Raw genomic sequence first — 18,457 nt, 5'->3', positions numbered from 1 at the left:
CACTCCTTGGCTCCCTATTAAACATCGTATAGATTTTAAAATCTTGCTAATTACTTATAAAGCCGTAAATGGTTTAGCTGTGATTTCCATACCTGGATTGTTCATGACATTATATCTAGAACATTCAATTGAGTGTTATATTGTACTGAATTAAAACACATTGTGAAAGCTAAAATAAATCATGTTATTTATTATATCTTAGAACATTGCGTGACGTGTGTCTCCCTCAGTAAAAATAAGTCATTGGATGAACTCTTCATGCAGTGAAATGTAACCATGTTGGTTCTACTCAGTGTGATTAAAATGAATGCTTTTATGTTGTGATTTATGTTAAACTCAAACTAAAACATTTAATTGGATTATAAATTATTAGGGAGAAATTCTTCTAATTTTGTTCAATTTTTAATTTAAACTATTTATTGCAAAATCTGCAGCTCTTCTGTGGCTAATATTAATTTCAAAATGATCCTTACTCCGTGAAGTCAAGCAGCAGAAGTTAAGTGACAATGTTCATATACTACCTAATTTTGGGGTGAACTAAATACGCAAGACAGGGCACTCATCCTTCGCTGGGCTGCTATAATAATAATAATAATAATAATAATAATAATAATAATAATAGGGGGCACACATTAAGAGTATACCCCAGCCACCACTACACCATGTTTTATACATTGTATTTACATCCTTTACTCATAAAGAGATTTTACTATTCACAATATGGCTTATGGTCAATATGGTCTTATGTTTTCTACATTCTCAAAGACAAATTCTAGGCAGCTTAACAACCATTAAACTGAATGTATCACTTGAGATTAGTTTTAACATTAATGGTACTAAATGCACTAAACATTTGCATAACAGTGACATCACAGTGCCATCTACTTTTGTACAATAACGTGTAAGCCAAGAAACAAATCTTTGTTGTACCAGCTGATCAGAAAATAGTTGCCTTCTTAAAATTGATTCTTGAAAACTTGGAATTATCAGGGAATTTTATAAGTCTGATTTCCATGCCTGGAAAAATCATGGATTGTTCATTACATTATCCCTACAACAATTAATTGAGTTGTATGTTGCACTGAATTAAAGGAGAAGTCCACTTCCTAAACAAAGATTCGCATATAATGTACTCAACCCCTTGTCATCCAAGATGTTCATGTCTTTCTTTCTTCAGTCGTAAAGAAATTATGTGTTTTGAGGAAAACATTTCTGCATTTTTCTCCATATAATGGACTGATATGGTGCCCCGAGTCTGAACTTCCAAAATACAGTTTGAATGCGGCTTCAAATGATCCCAAATGTGGTTGTAAACGATCCCAGCTGAGGAAGAAGGGTCTTATCTAGCGTAAGTGTTATTAAAAAAAAAAAAAAAAAAAGAATACAATTTACATACTTTTAAGACCAAACGGTTGTTAATCTTTGTTTTGGAATTGGACTTCTCCTTTAAAATACACTGTGAAGGGTAAAATAGATTGTTATTTATCACATCTTAAATGCGTCATGAATCTCTGCCCATTTCAGAAGTCAAGTTTTTATGGCAAACCGACATTTACCTGTTATTTCAGTGAAATGTGTCTCACTCAATAAAAATAATGAACTCTTCATGCAATGAAATGTCACTCAGTGTGATCAAATACAACTTGAATAATTTTATACTGTAATTTAAGTGTGTCAAACTGAAACATTTAGTTTGATAAATTAATAGGTAAATTAGGACTAAATTATTTTGCCTCTATAAAGACAAGAGAGACAAAATATATAAAAAACAAACAAACAAACAAATATAAAGCAGATGTGCAATAGTTATTTACTGTAAAACAATCACACCATTAGCAAAAAACGCTGTAAAAGAATGGCCATATTCTGAAATTAACATACTGTTTTCCATTAATACAATAATATAGATATAATAGAAAACAATACATTCTTGGTAATATTTGTCATTTTTGAAAAAATAGCCTACTGCAATATACTGTGAATTAACAGCGCTCACACCTCCAAATTACCTTGAAGGACCTATCTATCTGAGAGGTAAGAATCAGAATTGCAGTTCCTGAGATGCCTTTTGCCATGAGGATTGACAGGAGGATCTCCATGTCAAAAGAAGCAGAAAGACCCAGCAAGATAGGTATTGAAGATCTGAAAGCTGCTCTTGCAGTGCAATCTTGGTTGAATGTCCACTTCTGAAGTCACACTGGTTGCTGTCCAGGAGTTTTTTATTTTTTATTTTTGGGCAAAATATGTTTGAAATATATGCTACACAATATGTTGCACACAGTTAATAACACAGTTATTTTGAAACAGAAAATATATTTAGTTTCAACCTTCATATACCAAGATATATTTCTAAATATATTTCAGAGGCAAGAAAAAAAAAGGGCATTTTTAATATTTAATATTTTTTGTTTGCGATATTGCAATATTGCATTTCCTGGAGCATTTTAAATTATGTTCCTTGCTGAAGTTTATGCAAATATGTTATATGTTCATGGCATGTTATAGACAACAAACCACTAGCCACAGTGGCTGGTGAGCAAAAAACAAAAAAGCCCTTATCTTGAGAATGAATAGTTAAACAACCATGACAACTTGCGATGCTTACTCCCTCTTGTGGCTGGAGCTGTGCTGTTTCAAAATTCAGTTTTTAAAAGTGACAATCTACAGAGTGATAAATGAGATAAACAGTGGTGGACGAAGTACACAAGTTGAGTACTTGAGTAAAAGTACAGATACGTATAATAAAATATTACTCCAGTAAAAGTAAAAGTGTTCCTCTTTCAATTTTACGTGAGTGAAAGTACAAAAGTACCCGATTTTTTATGTACTTATGTAAAAAAGTACTGATAGATTTATTTTGCAATTTTATATAGGCTACTTAATTGAATTTTATATTAGCACATATATTTTTATAATCCTACTGCTCAAAATACCTGGGATTTTCCCAAAAAATACATTTTTGTTGTTGATATGGACTATGTTGACGAGAGTGATGTAGTAATATTCAATGTGAAGCTTACACTGCGATGTACCTGAGAGAAAACCAGTAAGATTTCACCAGTAAGATAAAAGTGTTTTAAAGTTTGTTTTGCATAACGCCACAGTTATATATGACATGAGAATAAGGCCTGAAGTTAGCAAGAACATTTTAAGGAAAATATAATATAATTATATTTTCATAATCATTTTTACTTTCAAACATTGTCTGTGTAAAAACACCCCTGGCCAAATGCCCCCAGAGGGCATTTCCACTTTGGTAATTACTGTAGTTACCATGTTCTGAGCATGACATCCTTTCTTTTTCCCTCACTGCTTGTGCGTCTCAGAGCACGTTATATATTATAAAAGATATGGTTTATGAAATGTAGTGAAGTAAAAAGTACGATCTTACGCTTTGGAATGTAGTAAAGTAAAAGTGAAAGTTACTCAAAATAAAACTACTCCAGTAAAGTACAGATACTTGAAAAATGTACTTAAGTACAGTAACGAAGTACAACTACCTCGTTATGCCCACCACTGCTCATGTGATATGGATTAAATATTGGAAACATGATGAAAGCAAGTCGATCCAGACCGACAGGCATAATGTTTACTAAGTATTGAATGGCAGAATCCTGACAGAAAAATAGTATAAGAATGGAAAGAGGGTGTCAGTGAAGGTGGTTGTGAATGTGTGTAGATGTGTGTTAGTTACAGGATCAGAGAATGACACGGTTCCTCTGTCATAGTCCAGATCAACTCTCACACGCTTAAGCCTCTGTTCAACAGGAAAACCAGTTGGTGTAAACATCTTGAAGCGCACACTCCAGACATCAGTGTTAAAGAAATCCCATCCTTTCCTTTGGTTTAATGCTGTAGTTACTCCAAGATTCCAGTACTGACTGTCTTTAACCTCCACATCCCAGCAGTGTTTTCCTGAGTTAAAACCCTCTGAACCCAGAACACTGTAATACTCATCAAATCTCTCTGGATTATGAGGAAGAGGTAGATTGCTCCCACCGTCTCTCACACTGGTCAGATCATCAGACAGGACAAGTCGTGGATGAGCTGTGTTTGGATCCAGAATCACAGGAGCTGATGAGACACAATCAAGAGGTGCCTTTATTCTGATGTTCATATAATGATCAAAAGTAATCCATTCACAAATTTATTATGGCACTCGTCCTATTGATAAAACATCAGGCATTGTCCTCTGATCACGGTCAGTGTTATTACAGACTCATTTCTATTATCAGTGTTTAATGGCATCAGATACAACATAAAATGCATGATTCCAACATCCGTGTCCCATCAAAAGAAAATTATATTTTGGAAATATTAAATATAATAATCTGCTGTAGATATAAATTTAACTGTAAAAATTATTTGTATGAAGCTCTGTATGAAAATCTTGAGCAGCATTTGATCATGTCCACCTAACTGGGTCTTAAACTGGTTGCTTTTATTTTAAAATGCTGTTACTGACTGCTGTGTTTAATGCAGTAATTCATAATTTATCATTTTAATATTGTATAAATATTAAAATATCTGTGGTAGTAACTGAAGCAGTTTCTTCTTGTAAACACATCAATAACTGAGCAGACCCTCATCCTTGTGTTTCTTCACTGTAAAAATCAAGATACCTGAAGCATTTCTTCTAGACACCCCTTGTTCTTAAATATACATACCCATAACAACATCTTAATAGAACATAATGATGGGTTTTGAAGTTGTCTGATTGTACTATCCTATTCACAAGTTAAATCTGAACAATACATTTTATAATATGGCAATACAATTTTTAAGAAGATTATTCATTTGTCTTAAGAACAGTCTTTTAAAAAAAAGCAAAAAAAACCAAACAAACAAATATTAACTTTTGGAACACAAAATATTTTCTAAAGTTACACAATAATAAGAAAAATTAAGAATTTAATTCTTAATGCTAAGAATCTGACTGCAGCTCTCTGATGATGTATAAAATCAGTAATTTTCTTCATGAATTCAAGAGACTGTCATTGATGAGACAATGTCCTGCATCTTCTTCCAGACTCTGAATGGCAGGTTGCCCAAGTAACATGACACATGAATCAAAGCTCCAGAAGGCGTCTGTGGATCCGGCTCTGAGATCTGGACTCTGGAAGAACATTCAGGAGTAAGAACTGCAGTGGCTTTGGATCAGAAGCAGAGACACCAGCAGATCACTCACCTTTTCATCGTGACTGGAAACTCCTGCAGAACAAACACACCACTGATCATCAACAACTCAATCAATCAATCAATAATTTGAAATCAGACCTTTAGAAAGCAGATGTCATTGGCTTTCATCGTCTCCTCCGTATCTTTGATTGTGTGTGAAAGAGCAGAGATGTGTCTGTTCATCTCCTCCAGCTTCTCCTTCATCATCTGCTTCTTCTGCTCTTCTTCCTCCCTCAGTGCAGTGATTGTAGCTTCTTCTTCATCTCTGAGAAACTGATGAAGCTTCTCAAACTGCTGTTTAATCCGACGCTCTGTGTGCTCAGCTTGAGACTGAAATCAAACCACATTCACTTCAATCATCTTAAAGATGCAACTTATTTTGGAACAGCTGAAGAGTGAGTGGGTAAATGTGGGTTAGTTAACATATATCAACACAACATATATCAAAACACTTCATAAGATTATTTGAAAGCATGAAAACTGCATATACAAGAAATGTCACACAGTAAAGCAATTTTATTACGCACGCCAGAACCCAAAAGTTTCAGTGATGTCTAAATTAAAATCTATAAAAGATGAAGTTTTCTTAATTTTATTATTGTAAAAATGTTTTTTATAAAATGTCATTGTTAAATTGTTAATTTATTTTATACACATTTGAGTAAATTAAGTATAAATGTCAAGTTAAAATAAAAGGAAAAAGTTGCTCTAACAAATTTTCACAAGAATCAGCCCTCACCTTGATGTGTTGAACTGTTTTCTCAAATTCTTCTTTCAGTTTTTCATTCCGTTTAAGTTTCTCCTGTAAGGACTTCAGTGCTGTATTGAGCTCCTCCTAGAATTTTAAATGAAAATCTATAAGACATCAGAGATTTCTGTAATACGTTCACATAAATATGAATAAAATTTGTACATATGGCCGCTTTAATCAACAGATATAAATCTGTCTTACCTTATATGATGGAACAACTTCACTGATGGGTCTAAATGTGTGATTGATGTGTTTTTGTGAATCTCTACACACTAAACACACAGGCTGTTTGTCTTCCAGACAGAAGAGTTTAAGTTTTTTGCCGTGTAAACTTCAGATCTCCTCAGATCCTGATGAACGCCTCTCATTTCTCTCACAAGTTTTTTAATGCAAGACTTATTGGAGGAAGTTCTCTTGAGGATCTTCTCCTGCAGACAGGACACTCCTGAGTTTTCTTGGTTCTCCAGAACTGTTGAAGACATTCCTTACAGACACTGTGACTGCATGACAAAACAACAGGATCCTTGAAGATTTCGTGACATATGGGACAAGAAAAATCATCTTCTGATAGTGAAGCCATTTACTCCAGCAATCTACACTTTACTTTCACTTTCTGAATGACTTTCAAATATGAATCACCAAAAGAATCACAAAGATCTGCTGTACATTCAGAAACAATCTTCTTAAAATTCCTTCTTTAAAGTTTTTCTCTTCATTCTTCATTGATTGCTGATTCTGTTTTGCTTTTGTCAAGAGAGAAGAGAGTCAGTACGACAGAAAAAAGAAATAAGTCAGGATTTGATCTGCTTATCATGATGATTGTCAGCATTTGGAAACATGAGCAGAGGTGTGTAGAGGAACCAGTGTGCTTTAATTAAAGTGCAATCATTTACAGAAATAATTACTCAAGTAGAAGTAAAAGTAATAAGATTAATTCCTACTTCATTAAGAGTAAAAAAGTATCCAATAAAAGATTAATGAAGTGAGATACTTTTGATCTGATTCAGTACAAGCAAGAAAATGGTGATGGTGAATCAGTGAAGCATGTATTACTGTATGGATGTTTTCTCTGTCTGGTACCCAAAACTGTATTAACAATCTTCTATCAGCCAAGAAGTTTACTTAGCAAAGTCAGTGAAGAGCATAAGCAGGACAAGAAGTGATGATGATAAAAAGGAGCAGAGTTTATTAAATAATCTTAGTCATGTATGGTTAGTCAGTGCTTCACAACCGGAGATGGGTATTGCTTACAAATTGTAATTCGCTACTGATTCCAAGTTACATGACACAAACTCTAGTCAGTAACGTAATCCATTACATTCCACATTTTAGGTAATGTACTTAGATTACTTTTTTGATTACTTTTAGATTACTTTTGACCTAACTCGTTTATCACATTAATTTAAAAAAGATAATCTTGTACCATAATGATATATACACTACCGTTCAAAAGTTTGGGGTCAGTAAATTTTTATTGTTTCTTTTTTTTTTAAGAAATTACTACTTTTATTCACCAAGGATGTATTAAGTTAATAATTAAAAGTTTATTAAAAGTCAATAATAAATAATTTACATTGTTATAAAATATTTATATTTTGAATAAACACTGTACTTTTTAAACTTGTTATTCCTGAAAGAATCCTGAAAAAAAAAAAAAATTACAGGTTCCAAAAAATATTTGGCAGCACAACTGTTGATATTATCCAACATTGATCATTCTAATATAAAAACCGCATATTAGAATGATTTCTGAAGGATCATGTGACACTTAAGACTGGAGTAACAGCTGATAAAAATTCAGCTTTTCATCACAGGAATAAATTCTAAAAACATTATTTTATATTGTAAAAACATTTTACAATAATACTGTTTTTTTTTCTATATTTTTAATCAAATAAATGCAGCCTTGATGAGCATAAGAGACTTCTTTAAAGACTATTACAAGTCTTATTGACCCCAAACTTTTGAACGGTAGTGTGTATATATATATATATATATATATATAAATATTCCTTTCATTGTAATTAATGACATAAAGTGCATTAAACATTAAATTACATCAAGGTTTCCCAAACAGCCGGCACATGACCGACCTTCAACATTGAAATTTGGTTGAAATAAGGTCAGTTGTTGTTTCAACGTTGAAACAATGTTGATATTATGTTGAATGGTAAACAGCTGAAGCCCAGTCAACTTATGACCGAAATTTAACTTTGAAATATGGTTGAAGTAAGGTCCGTTGTTGTTTCAACATTGAAACAACGTTGATATTAAGTTGAATGCTAAACGGTTGAAGCCCAGTTAACACAAGACAGAAATTCAACATGAAAATATGGTTGAAGTAACATCTATTGATGTTTTAGTGAAACAATACATTAAAATGTAAAATGGTTGAAATAGGTTTAAAAATCACTTATAAATCAATGCTGAAATGAGCTTGTATACCCTCAAAAACAACTGTTTAACCTAAATAATAATAATAGTAATAATAGTAATAATGAAATAATGTTTAATGCTAAATGATCTGCTATGCTGCTATAAGATCTGTATGTTGAATCATGTCTTCAAAATTTCTGCCTTTTAAATTATTATTATGATCATTATTATTTCATGAAACCTATTCTAAAATATAAATGTACGTTAAAATATAATTATTATCATTAACAACAATAAAACATTTCGCTACCATGCTAAGACTTTAAAGTAAGAATAATAAAGCGTTGCTTTATTGTAAAATACAATACAAAATGGCAGAGTGTAAAGGCCTGTCTCAGCTGTTACACAATGAACGTTTATTGAAACGTTTACAAAATAAAACAAAAGAACTTAGACCTACCATATTCTCCTAGTGATGAGTCCGGTGATCTATAATGCGCGAGCACTGATCTTGTGTTTTATGACGTGTTTCAATGTAACACCTTTATTCCTCTACTTCCTGCTTCAGGTGACTCGACCTGTTCCTCCTCCGGTAGAGAGAGAGAGTGAGAGAGAGACTCTGCTGGGCTTATTATACTAGACAAACGACCACATTTACATAAAAATTACGGTTTAGTTTTATGTTCATATTTTCTAATCTTCATTCATTTTCTTTAACATTTTTTTTACCCCGTGTTTTATTTTCCTTTTCTTATTTTCAGTTCCTATATTTCTGTTTCCAGCACCTTATTCACTTCCTATTGCAGCATATATTTTGTACTGTTTTGTATGTTTAACTGTATGTTTAAGAGCACAAATCTTCTCCAGACTCACTGTATTGGACAATGTCCTGCATCTTCTTCCAGACTCTGAATGGCAGGTTGCCCAAGTAACGTGACACATGAATCAAAGCTCCAGAAGGCGTCTGTGGATCCGGCTCTGAGATCTGGGCCCGTATTCACAAAACTTAAAGCTAAAAGTAGCTCATAACTTGCCGATTTAGCAGAAAATCTTAAAAATAATGGGCGTGCCAGTCCTAAATTTCGGACTCCTAAGTTTTTGCTCTAAGAGTGTTTCACAAAGCGTTTAGCGCTAAATCTAGCTCCTAAATCTGTGCTGATTTATACGCATCTGCATGTTCGCTTGGGTTTGTGAAATCAACCATTTCACGTGGCGGTGTGCACGGCATCTCGAGTGACCTGTTCGCGTGTCACCGCATTGATCACCAACAATTTTAAAGCTGTTTTGGCTGAACAGGTTCGCCTTTACAAATATCTCTATAATCCATCAATGCGTGACCATAGAAATAGTCAGATGGCAAATAACTCTTAGAGAGAATCGCAACCAGCGTTGGAAAGGACGAAAACTTTTGCAAGAAAGTTTGTGAAACTGTACATTTTAACACTGTTGTGTTGGTTTTACTGTTGAAGACTGCTGTAATAAAAATATTTCTCATAATTGCTTTTGTTAATGTTTCACATTACTTATTTTCATAGGCGTAATTCACGGGTGGGATGAGTGGGACACTTTTTGCAAGGCTCCATATTGTCCCACCACTTTGTCGAACATCTCGCGGCACGGACGTACCTAAAGCCCCGTTAACACTAGCAGCGACTTCTGTCGCTGCATGTCGCCAGAGGCTGGCGACGAGGTTGCTAGTGGGCGTTCCCACTACTGGTTGCCTTGACAGCGAATCAGGTTTCTTGCCGTTAAATACAAACATTTTCGAGGCAAAAGACTAAATATAATATAAATATAAATTAAATCTGTACATATAAACAAAAACGATCAAGAAGCAGAGCCTGCTTATTTCAACTGAGTATGTTTTTCTATGGCTGAGAGGAGAACGATCACATGAGCTCTACCGTCTTCTTTCCTATTGGCTGTCGCTCCCGAAAGTCGCTCTTAATTTGCATAAAGTTGAGGGATTCTCAACTTTGTCGCGTCGCTGGACACGCCCCATCTGGTCGCCAACGGTCGCTGTAGCTGGATGTCGCGCTTGTCGCCGGAAATCGCCAGCTCTCCATTGAAATGAATGGGATCGCGTCGCTTTGTCGCTGCGTGTCGCTTGTAGTGTGAACGGGGCTTAATGCTGATGAAACATTCCTTTCTGTTAAATAAGGTGCTTACGCTGGAATCTGTATTTTTTTCCGAAATCATGCTTAATGTTCGTCGCGATGTTAATGAGTGACGGAACTTTCTCAGTGCGGCTCGTGCTGTGTGTTCACACGCGAGCGCTTCAATCCATCACTTATGACTTATTCCGGTTAAAAAATCAAAACAAAATACATACAAATGTGTCTCTGATATAGGATCACTGATGAACATATTTAATTTTAATAAGAGATTAAAAAATTAGTGCCATGGTGGATGAGAACCCAAACCCTCTAACTCACTTAATAATAATAACTAATAACTGATGCATATCTATGCATTCAACCCCTTCTCATCAATTTGCGTATAAATAACACGGCTTTGCACTTTCCAATTGCCTGTAATACATACGCCAAAGTCCAATTTCGCGTGCAGATGATACGCCAATCCTTCCCATTAACGTCTGTGTAGAGCAGATGCGTACAAATACCACGCAGCATCTTACTTCTAACTGTTGCAGTTTTGAAATAGATAAATAAATAAAACCGTTTTAATCATATTCACGTGGCTGATGATAGCTTTACAAATCAACCAACCCAGTATCACGTGATAAGCGCGATCATGTAAAAGTCCGCACATTTACCATATTTTTACCATAGTAACTGTTTCTTGACCATAATATGTGTAGCCAATGCACAACAACCACAACGTTTATCATGGTTTTACCTCAGAAACCATAGTTTTTCTGTGGTATTTATAGTTAAAGCTAAACTGCCACAACGTTTACAATGGTTTTACCTCAATAACCATAGTTTTACTGTGGTATTTGTAGTTGAAACACAACAACCACAATGTTTACCATAGTTTTACCACTGTAAGCATAGTTTTACTGTGGTATTTGCAGTTAAAGCACAATAACCACAGTGCTTACACAGTAACTAAAATGCTTGCCACACCTTTCCTTTTTTTTTTTTTTTTTTTTTTTTTTTTTTTCTGTGGTCCATCATGATATTTTTATAATCTCATAATTTTGACCAATTCTGTCAGAAAGCTGCTAGAATTAACAGGGAACTTGAACTTGAAGCTCCCAGTGCTGATCTTGAAGAAGCTGCCAAGGAGGCTGAACAAGTCCTTCAATGATTCAGCCTTTCACAGTAATGTTGAAGACATTTAGCTATAACTGATTTGCTTTAATGCGCACATCCTTATTTTTTCTGTTAATAATAACTTTCCTTCCAGTCGTTCCCCTAAAATATTTTGGTTCCAGATTATTTTTAGCACATTGTCTCAACATGTATATATTTCTCTTTGTTTCAGCTGAAAGGGAAGACCAAAGGAGGCCTGTCATGGGATCTGAATTGGGCCATTTACATGCATTTATGGAAAAGATGACAGGAAACAGGAAATATATCATGTAAGGTAATAATTGTAAAATATTGAAGTATTGTTCTTAATCATTTTTGCCTAATTGTTTGTTAAAGGAAAGAAAATATATTTTCAACTGGAGCCTTGAATATTATTTGGCATCTTGTAACATGTTCTGTAAACAAATTCTCTTTTTATTTTTGAGTATTGTAAATTTTTATAATCACCAGTTTTTTTGTTTTGTTTTTCTTTTTTTTTTTTTTTTTTTTTTTTTTTTATAATGACAAACTGTAGAAAGAATGCTGTTCTGAGCACTGTTTATCTGGGAAAAGTTTGACATATCAATAAACATTGGGAAGTGACTACAAAATGTGTGATTTCATGATTTATTATTATTATTATTATTATTATTATTATTATTATTATTCCTATAGTTAACCTGGCAGATCTAAAAATGACCATTTCCAGGAAACAGAACTGATTGATTTGTTTATTTAATACACTATAAATACACTGTAAATGTTACAGAAGCTAAATTGAATAGAAGAAAAATACTGCATGTTTAACTAATTATTAATTATTTTTTTTTACATTTTGATTTATTTTTCACACAGGATATGCTAATGTTTTACTTTAGGTATTGTACATTATTATTGGTGCACACAATGTATACAAAAAAAAAAAATTACATATATACTGTAATCAACAGATCTATTGCTGCATCAGGGTAACTCCACAGTTTTACAGTTTTATATGGAGTGGCGACAAATAAATCGTTAACCTGATTATCTGTCCATTCCCCACAAGAACCCGGAAGATCCTGTCATAAATGACCATATATGGACAAGTAAGTGTGACGCCTCTGCTCAACTGGGTTGTCCTTGGCTTTGAAGTTCCCATGGCATTTGTAGAGCTCACTGTGATTGGACTATCTTTTAAACCAAATTAAAAAATGCTTGATGTTGCAAAGTCCGTTTTGCAGTTATTATTACGTCTGTAATACCCTCAGTTAACAATACAGTGTTACTATGTGGTGAGAAATTGCCACTTTACAGAGATTGTAACCCTAACCCTAAGCATATCTTCATTAAACTACAAATAACAGCGCCATCTTTTTTTGCTTTCCATCGATAGAATGGCAGAGGCTTATGGGTAATGTAGTTTAGAATGTTTAATTATAAAATGGGGGAAAATACAATCTTTTTTTGAACAAAGCTTATCTAAACATGTTCATTGTGCAAACATCTATGGCATATTCAAGAGGCAGGCTGAAATTTGGTATTTTACTTAGACCACTATTTAAAACACCTTTATACCACCTTTCCATAGACGTTTTAAAACATTATGTAATTAACATAGCATACGTAGTTGTCCTGCCAGTTTTCTCTTTGTCATTATAATCAGACACTGATTTACAGCCATTTGAAATATTAATTTTTTATTTTTTGCTCTTCCAGGGGACTCTACTGGGCCCCTAGAGATGGAAGGGCAGTAAAATGTACACAAATCTCTTCTCCTCATCGACAACACACTGTGTTGAGTCACATTTTTGAGATTGTCTTTTCACCAACTTGCCAATATGTAAGTTGCAAGTCATGGTTATCTTAGAATAAGAATTAGACAGTTCCCATTTGAAAAGGGCTCCACTGAATTCATTAGATCAGGAGCAAGAATACAGCGATGACAGTAAATGAAGACACAAATGTAAATTTAAATTAGTAAATTTAAATGTAAATTAGTGCAAACAGAATGTCAGGGTGCAGAATAATAGTGAGTCAGAGTGCAGACAGTGTAACTGTTAGAGTGCAGTACATATGAGGTTGATGTGCTGTGTGTGGTGTTACTGGTATGAGTTCAATTCAGTCCGATTGCCTGTGGAAAGAACTTATCTCGCAGTCTGCTGGTGTAGATTCTGCAATAACGTATGCCTGATGGTAACAATGAGAGTGATCCATGCAGGCTGGAGTCTCTGATGGTCCTCTGTGCTTTCCTCACACACCACCTGATGTAGATGTCCTGGAGGGACAAAACATGTATTAAATGTTGTAAATCAATGAACAATATATAGAATTTGTATTTATAGTTGTCGCATTGGACTTACCATTGATTCTTGTTGGAGGTATGGGCCAAAAGAATCCCTCCACAACTCTTGTTGATCAGTTGTGAAGTTTACTTTTATGCGCCATAACATCTGAGCTGTCACAGTAGAGCTGTCCGCCAATGCAGTCTTCACAGCAGATACCTGATGGCCATTGAATTTATCTCTTCATCAACTGGCTTCATCCTCCTTCAAACAAACAGACAAAACAATAAGTTAACAAAGAAATAGTGTTCGTGATTACAGGTGCAGGTGTCAGTACTCACCGAATTCGGTCATTTCCTGCCCAAATTCCAGAGATGATGGCACAGTTGATTTGCTAATTCTAAGAGCTATAAAAAAAGATGTGTACGTGAAAAATGCTAACGGTTGCCTTTTGAGAGATCAACATCAAATGCTGTACCACAAATAACTACATTGCTTGAATACATGCATACCAGTTCATTCCTCATTCATCAGGGCTGGTTCAACTGGCTAGCTGTGACTGATTTTCTTTGCGTTTTTTGTCTCCAGCTGTAGAACAAGAAAATATTTATTGACCCCATGTTTAATTATTGTTGTTTAAACATAAAACAAGCAGTTATAATTGTATACTTCAAGCTCACGTTCCCTGGCAACTCCAGCAGGCTCCTGAGTTCATCTGTACACATCAGATTCAGAGTCTGAGAAAAGGCCATCATGCAAACTGTCAGTTTCTACCTTACAACAGAGCACAAAAGACTGTGTAAGTGAGTGAGGGAGTAAAAGAATTAGATGAAGAGAAATAGACAGAATTTTGTGTGTACATTCAGCAGAATGAGAGGAAAGCAGCATTAGAAAAAAATTATTCTTTAATAACAAGCTAATATGGATTCTTTAAATATGATTACCTGCTGACGATTTTGTTGTAAGCAGTTTAAAGGCCTCTTCACACCAAGGATGAATCCACACTGCAGCTATTTAACATGAAATGACACAGAGAAACAATATGATTGGAATCTCTTTCAGAACAAATTTTTCCAGATGATGAAAAATAAAAACATTGAGAGCCAAATAGCCTGAGCATGTAAATGCAGACAACATAACTGCAGCACACACTCATAATAAACAATGTTATTGTATGTTAGTATGAAAAATAAATGGTTAAAATAGTTATCATTACAGATCATGCTCTTGGTGTGAACAGCTTCAAGTGATCTGATTTGGCCAAATTAACTGAAGATTTGATTTGTCATGTGACAAATTAGTGACGAGAGTGAGTGTTGACTGTAGAGGAGAAATTAAAAGATAATAAGTAAACATGCAAAAACTGGAAGACGGCAGTAAAGCACTAAGAGCAGATGTGCCACACGAGAAAAATTGATGTGGAAGCTTTTGGAAGGGCTGATATTGTGGAGAGCTGATGAAGAAAAACTGCAAGACAGGAAGAAAGAGAACTGATCACATGATGAACAACAAAAACATTGACAACGACAATGGCAGACAACAACATACTGTAAGTGCAGCATGTATAACAGTAAACAGAATGTTATCGTCTGTTGGTGTAGCTTCTTCAAGATCAGCACTGGGAGCTTCGAGTTCAAGTTCTCTGTTAATTCTAGCAGCTTTCTGACAGAATATGTTAAAATTATGAGATTATAAAAATATCATGATGGACCACAGAAAAAAAAAAAAAAAAAGTAAAGGTGTGGCAAGCATTTTAGTTACTGTGCTTTACAAATAGTATACCGTAAAAATCACAGTTAAAACTACGTTTACAGTAGTAAAACCATGGTAAGTGTTGTGGTTATTGTGCTTTAACTACAAATACCACAGTAAAACTACAGTTACAGTGGTAAAACTGTGGTAAGCGTTGTGGTTATTGCGCTTTAAAAACAAATACCACAGTAAAACTATGCTTACGGTGTTAAAACCATGGCAAATGTTGTCAAAGTAACTACAGCATCAAAACAAAGGAAGGGATGGGATTTCTTTAACCCTTATGTCTGGAGTGTTCGGTATGGATTGTTTGAACTGTATGGTTTTCCTGTTGAACAGAGGCTTGAGCATGTTAGAGCTGATCTGGACTATGACAGAGGAACCGTGTCATTCTCTGATCCTGTAAGTAACACACATCTACACACATTCACAACCACCTCTCTGAGGATCTTACCATTCAATAGTTAGTGAATGTTACACCTGTAGGTCTGGATCTTCCTGCTTTCTTCATGTTTCAATATTTAATCTATATCACATGAGTAAGAGTGTTATTGATCTGAATATCAGTATGGCTGTGATCAGGCCGTAGACATGAGGCTGCAGCTCATCACATGACTGATATCAAGCACTACAGACACACTGATACTCACATATTGCTGTTATACAATAAACAAGTAGTTAGTAAATGTATTTATCTTCAGAAATCAAAAATGATTTACTGAGTTTAACCAAACTGTAAAATGAGTGATTATGTGTTTATAAGGTCCATATAGTGTCTGCTGAGGTATGAGCAAGTTTCAGTCACAATATATCCAGATATTCTCAGGGTTTATTCTTAGTCATAGAAAACTTGGAAATATCACAAAATTCCATGATTTCCATGCCTGGAATATCATGCATTGTTCATTACATTATCCCTACAACATTTGATTGAGTTTTATATTGTACTAAATTAAAACACATTCTGAAGGGTAAAACGAATCATGTTATTTATAATATCTTAAATGTGTCACAAATCACTGTCCATTTTAGAAGTAAAGTATTTATAGCAAACCGCCATTTACCTGTTATTTCATTGAAGCATGCCTCCCTCAATAAAAATAACTAATTGGATGAACTCTTCATGCAATGAAATGTAACTCAGTGTGATCAAATACAGCTTAAATGAATGCTTTTATACTGTGATTTAAGTGTGTCAAACTGAAACTGAAACATTTTATTTGATAAATAATTAGGTAAATTATTATTATACCCTGCATTAGTTTATTAATAGCTGGATGGAGAAATTGTGATAAATGATGGGTTGGCTACAACCATAAGCAATTCTGTCTTGGCAAGGTTGAGTTGAAGGTAATGGTTCTTCATCCAGCAAGAAACGTCTGTTAGACATGCTGAGATGCAAACAGCTATTGTTAGATCATAGAGAGAGTTGAGTGTCATCAGCATAGCAATGACATACAAAGCCTTGTTTCTGAATGACAGAACCTAGTGATGCCATGTAGATAGAGAGAAGAGAAGTGGTCCAAAAACTGAGCCCTGAGGCACCCCAGTAACTGGATGTAAGTATCTGATGGTTAACTATGTCAAAAGCAGTGGACAAATCCAACAAGATAAGCATTGAAGATTTGCAAGCCACTCTTGCAGGGCAGTCTTGGTTGAATGTCCACTTATGAAGCCTGCCTGGTTGCTGTCCATGAGGTTGTTCAGTGTGAGATAGGCAGAGACTTGGTTGAACAAAACTCATTCAAGTGGTTTTGCAATGAATGGAAGAAGGGATACCAGTCTGTATTTCTCTAAACGTGCTGGGTTAAGAGACTCAGGGCCCTATTATACACTTGGCACAATGCGACACCAGGTGTGACGCAAGTGTTTTTTTGCTAGTATCAGTTATCATTTTCACGTCCAGCACCCCATTTTTTAAAACGCAAATGCACTTGCACCCATCTGTTCACCCATGGGCATGCTGCTCTGAAAACGAGGCATGTTCGGGCGCATTGTTGGTGCGTTGTTATTTTGAGGAAACTGAAAATTATCGCACCACTGACCAACTAAAACCTGGTATAAAGTCAATGACGCAGTATTTATTTATTCAAAGGGCATGTTAGTGCATCTTTACGCCTATAGGTAGGTGCACACAGTATACACACTGCTTATTATACACACAGGGACGCCCAGCATCACACAAACATGCCAAATATTAATGATGTTAGGAGAAATTATTAATAAAATGTATGACTTTGATATATAGGCAAAATATGGCCTCCCATATGGCAATATATATATATATATATATATATATATTACTAGCTTTTACTAGCATGTCATCTTTTATGTCATATTCTTAATATTCTATTAAGTGTATTATTAATATACTAAAGAAAGCAATAAATGATGGTAAAATGAAATGATACTTGTAGATTTAAACTAAAATCGCCAGTAGGTGGCGGCAAGTCACTGTCTTAATGAGTGAGGCGTCGCAACTTTCATTCATTTATTCAGTAAGAAAGTGGCTGTAGTTATGAATGGGTTGCTAACTGACTCTACAAATTGTTAAAGCTGCAGATTCTTTCACTAAAATGAAACACCACTGTTGCTTGGAGACGCACACCAGTTCTGCTACGGACTTCTTTGGAACTATTGTTTTGTTGTAAAATATAACAAACAATATTGACAATATTGTGTTTAAAATGTAGTCTACATTTAAAATGTCAAATGTTCACTTAATATTACCTTTTTGTTAAATTGTTACATAAAATCAACATTTGCAGTCGTTTGGATATTCAGAGAAAATTGCGTTCTTGCTTGTACTTTAAACATCAAAAACAATAGGGTAGTCCCCTTAAGAACTGTGTAATATTTTTCTGTGAAACAAAAGTTAA

The 18,457-nt window shown here is 34.6% G+C and overlaps 2 long non-coding RNA genes and 1 pseudogene across 2 annotated transcripts; all 3 read right to left on the bottom strand.

Annotated features, from left to right (window-relative positions):
• Window positions 1–2,393: 2,393 nt before the first annotated feature.
• On the bottom strand, window positions 2,394–9,368 carry LOC127177878 (nuclear factor 7, ovary-like; annotated as a pseudogene).
• Window positions 9,369–12,744: 3,376 nt separating this feature from the next.
• On the bottom strand, window positions 12,745–14,234 carry LOC127178462 (uncharacterized). Its single transcript, XR_007829396.1, has 3 exons — window positions 14,168–14,234; window positions 13,905–14,090; window positions 12,745–13,819 (listed from the first exon to the last, which is right to left on the bottom strand). It is a non-coding gene; the product is annotated as an uncharacterized LOC127178462 (long non-coding RNA).
• A 104-nt stretch (window positions 14,235–14,338) lies between these two features.
• Window positions 14,339–15,568, bottom strand: LOC127178464 (uncharacterized). Its single transcript, XR_007829399.1, has 3 exons — window positions 14,771–15,568; window positions 14,496–14,600; window positions 14,339–14,414 (listed from the first exon to the last, which is right to left on the bottom strand). It is a non-coding gene; the product is annotated as an uncharacterized LOC127178464 (long non-coding RNA).
• Between the last annotated feature and the right edge of the window lie 2,889 nt (window positions 15,569–18,457).

The sequence above is a fragment of the Labeo rohita genome, chromosome 16 (genome assembly GCF_022985175.1).
Source record: "Labeo rohita strain BAU-BD-2019 chromosome 16, IGBB_LRoh.1.0, whole genome shotgun sequence".
Lineage (NCBI taxonomy): Eukaryota > Metazoa > Chordata > Actinopteri > Cypriniformes > Cyprinidae > Labeo > Labeo rohita.
This window is presented reverse-complemented; position numbering and strand designations above follow the sequence as displayed.